Genomic DNA, 5,487 nt, shown 5'->3' with positions numbered 1-5,487 from the left:
CATATCTAGAACTCTTCTCATCTTGCAGAAGTGAAAGTCTATACCTTCATTTGCCCTTCTCCCAGCCCCTGGGTAGCTATTATTCTATTTCCGGCCACTATGAATTTGGTTACTGTAGTTATTTTATACAGGTAGAATTATACAGCATTTGTTCTTTTGTGACTGGCTTATTCCATTTAGCATAATGTTTCCTACAGTCTTTCATGTTGTAGTATGAGCCAGCATTTTCTCCCTGTTAAAGGTTGAATAATATTCTATTGTTTGTGTGTATAACATTTTGCTTGTCCATCGATCCATGATTGGACACTTCCCAAAATGACTTTTTAAAAAAGATGGAATTCTTTAGAAATTTGTTTGTCATCCTTGCCCAGGGACCATGCTGATCTCTGATTGTTGCAGTTTTAGTGTACTGTTGGCAGACTCAGAACTCCAAGTAGTTTTGAGAAGCACCAATAAGGCAGTTTTTTCTAGCTGCAGGTTGGTGGAACATTAAGTCAATTTAGTTGAGTGACCAGTATTTTACAAAGATACAGAATTGGAGAAAATAGAACAACTAAAAATTGTAATAATAAGTCAATGTATTATTTCAAATATTTGTTTCTATATCTATGCATGTTTGTTGCAAAGGAGGGTGACATGTGTACTATGTGAGGATATAAACTAGATGCTTTTAGTTGCATTTCTTATAGTTGCTCTCAATCAAAAAAAATGTGAAAGCCACCTGAGGATCAGAATGCAGAATATGATTATATGAAAAGTAAATTAATAGCATGTTCTCATCTTGAAACATGCTATAAAATTACAATAGCCATGATTTTACTTTGAATATATTAAAAATAAGAGAATCTGAAAAGAGAAAAGGTTGAGAAATGTCTTCTATGAATTGATTTGGACTCCACATTTCAGAGAGGTCTGCATGTTGCTTATTAATGAATCATTTTAATAATGCAGTATCAGGAGTTATATATGAATTTGATATCTCTCTGATACACTAAGCTTTTATAGACTCCAGAAGTAGATCAGAATTGCTAACAGCAGTAATGAAGAGGTGTGAATGCCACCAGCAATTTAGGATTCGGTTCCAGCTCAGGAAACACACCACCAAAATCAAAATTAATTTCCCCTTTGGCATTTTTCTCAACCATATGTGGTTTTTAAATTATTGTGGTGACTTCTCTCACTGTATTGAAAATATACAGAATATATTTATCTAAGATAAATATGATTTTGCCTGGAATGTTTTCTGAAATAATAGCACACAATATGCATCAGAAAATAAGGCAATTATATACTAATATAACTGTTTGTGAATTGTATTTGGTTCTGCCAGAATTTATGAAAGATATATGTTTAACAGATGTAAATGTTTTTATTAGATCATATGGAACATAATCATTCATCTGCCTTTTAAAGAAGTGTGGAACTCCTTTTCATCACAAGGAGTATTATTTCTGTATTGCCTTAGATGTTCAGTATATGACTCTATCGCAAATCCTCTGTGAGTTGCCTGATGCTGACACTGGCATTAATACAGGCAAACATAGTATTCCTAAGTAACCAAACATCATCCTTTGTTTTAATTCACAAGGAAGATGGTGGGATAGATGAATGAATGGAAAGAGATAGATATATGATAGATAGTATTAATATATAAAAGGGTACAGCTAAATATACAATTAAAATTTTAAAAAATATGATAGATACAGACTTTCAATGCATAGTAAGAATTATGTTCATAATTATGATACCTACTTGTGTTTAAGAAAACTTTATATCATGCATCTTCATTGATCCTCAGTGCTATGTAAAAAAGACCAAACTGTACACATTTTAAAAAAGAGAAACCAGATACAGACATTAACAGCCTTACCAATTCACAAGCCAGGGATATATCAGAAGCAGGAATCAGTTCCTAAGGACTGACTTTCAGTCCAGGTATTATTTCACTAAACTGCTGCATGAAACATCATCATTACTGTTCACTTTGTCCTTGTTATTGTTGTTCAGTCACTCAGTCTGACTCTTTGTGACTTCATGGACTGCAGCAGGCCAGGCTTCCCTGTCCTTTACCATCTTCCGGAGATTGCTTAAAATCTTGCTTAAAACTTTGTTCTTAAAATCTCTCAATTTCAGGACAAGGCACTTTGGCCAAATAGTTAAGCTCTGATTTAAAAATTATTGATAATTATCACAAACTACTAGACAAGAACTACAAAGGCAAAAATAATTTTATTCTTTGTTTTGCAAACATGTGCTCAGTGGAGCTTCCCAAATGGGAGTGTCTCAGAATCAGCTACAGGGTCCTGAACAGCACACAGACTTGTGTGTTGCTCAGTAATCTCTCTTTTCCTAAAGGTCTACAACTGATTGGGTGCCTAGGTAGATTTGAGAACTGCTGCTTTAGAATAATACTTTGGAGTAACTTTGGTGAAATATCTATCAGGAAAATCAAATAAAAGACAATAACATGTTTTATTTACCTCCCATAGGCCACAAGTCTGAAGAAAATGCTGGTTTTGTATAGCCAAAATTTTATAGAAATCAGGAATTTCTTTAAATTTCTTTAAGAAAAAGAAAACATAATTATGAAGACAAAATTAGTTATAAAAAGGAGTATTTGCTAACAAATTATAACAAATGCCTTTTTTAAAAGCTTTAAACCACAAATATCTGCCTGACATAGTGCTGTGCTTAACAATATCCTGAAATCACTCTCCATGAGTTCATAAATATCTTCATCATTCCTTTAAATAAAAGAAAGTCCATTGTGTGGATATATTATACCATAACTTATTCAACAACTTATGAGTGGGCATTTAGGATGTTTTCAGTATTTTCAATCACAGTTAAAACAAGCTTCTATATTACATATTTTCATATTATTGGAGATGTATCTTCAGGAAAAATTTCTGGAAGTTGAGTCACTGGGTCAAAATGTAAACACAAATGTAATTACTTTAGATGTTGTAAAATAACATCCCAGAAGAATTGTACCAATTTTCTTTCCATCAGCAATATGTGAAAGTGCCTATGTCCCCACAACCCTGCAAAAGAGGATGCTATTTTTTTAAATTCTTTTACCAGTGTGACAGGTGAGAGATGGCATCTTACTGTAGTTTTAATTTGCATTTCTCATGAGTGAAGTGAACATTTATTCATATGTTTAAAGGTTATTTTTATAAATTTCTTGTGAATTGATAAGACAGTTTTTAAAATAGAGGATTTAAATAGTCAGATTTTTTACCTAGGTGTGATAAATATACTATCAAATTCTATATGCTGATTTTTAACGCCATAAAATACATTTCAAAATTACCATAAATAGTGCAATTATAAGATTGAACTACTGATAACTACTGATAAGGTATATATCTTAACTTTGTAATTCACAAAGCCAGGCTAGAAAAGAAAAAGAATGAACCAATTCCATCAATATGCAATGATAAAATTAAGAATATTTGCTAAGGAGTCAATCCTGCCCCTTGATGGATCTCAGCCTTGTTGTGGCAAAGGGGCTTGAGTACCTCAATAAAACTATGAGCCATGCTGTGCAGGGCCACCCACAACAGACAGGTCATGGTCAAGCGTTCTGACAAAATGTGGTCCGTGGCTGGTGGAAATTACAACCCACCCCAGTATTCTTGGCTGGAAAACCTCATGAACAGTATGAAAAGGCAGAAAGATATGAGGCTGGAAGATGAGCTCCCCAGGTTGTAAGATGTCTGGTATGCTACTGGGGAAAAGCAGAGGGAATTACCAATAGCTCCAGAATGAATGAACTGGCTGGGCTAAAGCAGAAACAACCCTCAATTGTAGATGTGTCTGGTGGTGAAAGTAAAGTTCAATGCTGTAAAGAACAATATTGCATAGGAACCTGGAATATTAGGTCCATGAATCAAGATACACTGGATATGATCAAACAGGAGATAACAAGATTGAACATCAACATCTTAGGAATCAGTGAACTAAAATGAATGGGAATGGGTGAGTTTAATCAGATGACCATTTCACTCACTACCGTGGACAAGAATCCCTTAGAAGAAGCGGAATAGCCCTCAGAGTCAACAAAAGAGTCTGAAATGCACTTCTTGGGTGAAATCTCAAGAAAAAGTGTGATCTCAGTTTGTTTCCAAGGCAAACCATTCAACATCACAGAAATCTAGGTCTATGCTGTATATTAGCACTCTGCTTATTAAACCTCTATGCAGAGTACATCATGCAAAATGCCAGGCTGGGTGAAGCTTAAGCTGGAATCAAGATTGCCAGGAGAAATATCAATAACTCCATATACACAGATGACACTACCGTAATGGCAGAAAGCAAAGAGGGACTAAAGAACCCACTGATGAAGGTGAAAGAAAAAAGTAAAAAAGCTGGCTTGAAACTCAACAGCATTATAAAAAACTAAGATCATTGCATTTGGTCCCATCACTTCATACAAATCGAAAGAAAAATTAGAAGCAGTGACAAATTTTCTTTTTTGGTGATCTAATATCATTGTGGATGGTGACCACCCCCATGTCATTAAAAACATTTGCTCCTTGGATGAAAAGCTATGACAAACCTAGGCAGCATATTAAAAAGCAGAGACATCACTTTGCTGACAAAGTCCATATAGACAAAGCTATGGTTTTTCCAGTAATCATGTATGAATGTGAGAGTTGGACCATAAAGAAGCTTGAGCACTGAAGAATTGATGTTTTCAAATTGTGGTACTGGAGAAGACTCTTGAGAGTCACTTGGACTGGGAGGAGATCAAACAAGTCAGTCTTCAAGGAAATCAACCCTGAATATTCATTGGAAGGACTGGATGCTGAAGCTGAAACTCCAATATTTTGGCTATCTGATGCGAAGAGCAGACTCATTGAAAAAGACCCTTATGCTGGGAAAGATTGAAAGCAAATGGAGAAGTGAGTGTCAGAGGAGGAGATGGTTAGATAGCATCATCAACTCAATGGACATGAATTTGAGCAACTCTGACAGATAGTGAAGGAGAGATGAACCTGGAGTGCTGTAGTCCATGGGGTCACAAAGAGTCACACGACTTATTGACTAAAAAACAGCAAAGTCAATCATAGGTAGTGACATTTATTACAGCATTTTAAAGCCTTTTTTTTTTTTTTTAACATATTTAGCCATTCTAATATATGGCTGTTTGAAATGACTTCTAAAATCTAGAAATGTTTCACTATTTTTTGTAATATTTTGCTAATAGGGCCACAAAATAAATGTTCCACAAAACACCATTCCAGTGTTCTGAATTAGCATTGCTTATTTTTATTTAAAACTATTACTGTTTGGTATTTATTCAAATAGTTTCCCTTCTAATAGCAGCACATTTACTTTTGTGGGTACAAATGATGCTTTGTATTTTTTGTCGTGTGTCTGTGTATTATCAAGAACCTAAATGCTTTCAGTCACATATATTACCTTAGTCAAAACTGATCTTGGAAGATTGGTTGTGAAACATGCAAGAGTAATAGTAAA

The 5,487-nt window shown here is 34.6% G+C and overlaps 1 non-coding gene across 1 annotated transcript; it reads right to left on the bottom strand.

Moving 5' to 3' along the window:
• Nucleotides 1-326: 326 nt before the first annotated feature.
• LOC128058247 (U6 spliceosomal RNA) lies at nucleotides 327-429 on the bottom strand. The gene has a single exon (XR_008200422.1). It is a non-coding gene; the product is annotated as a U6 spliceosomal RNA (small nuclear RNA).
• Nucleotides 430-5,487: the final 5,058 nt, after the last annotated feature.

The sequence above is a fragment of the Budorcas taxicolor genome, chromosome 1 (genome assembly GCF_023091745.1).
Source record: "Budorcas taxicolor isolate Tak-1 chromosome 1, Takin1.1, whole genome shotgun sequence".
Classification (NCBI taxonomy): domain Eukaryota; kingdom Metazoa; phylum Chordata; class Mammalia; order Artiodactyla; family Bovidae; genus Budorcas; species Budorcas taxicolor.
Note: the sequence above shows the minus strand (reverse complement) of the source record. Positions and strands in the feature narration are given on the sequence as shown.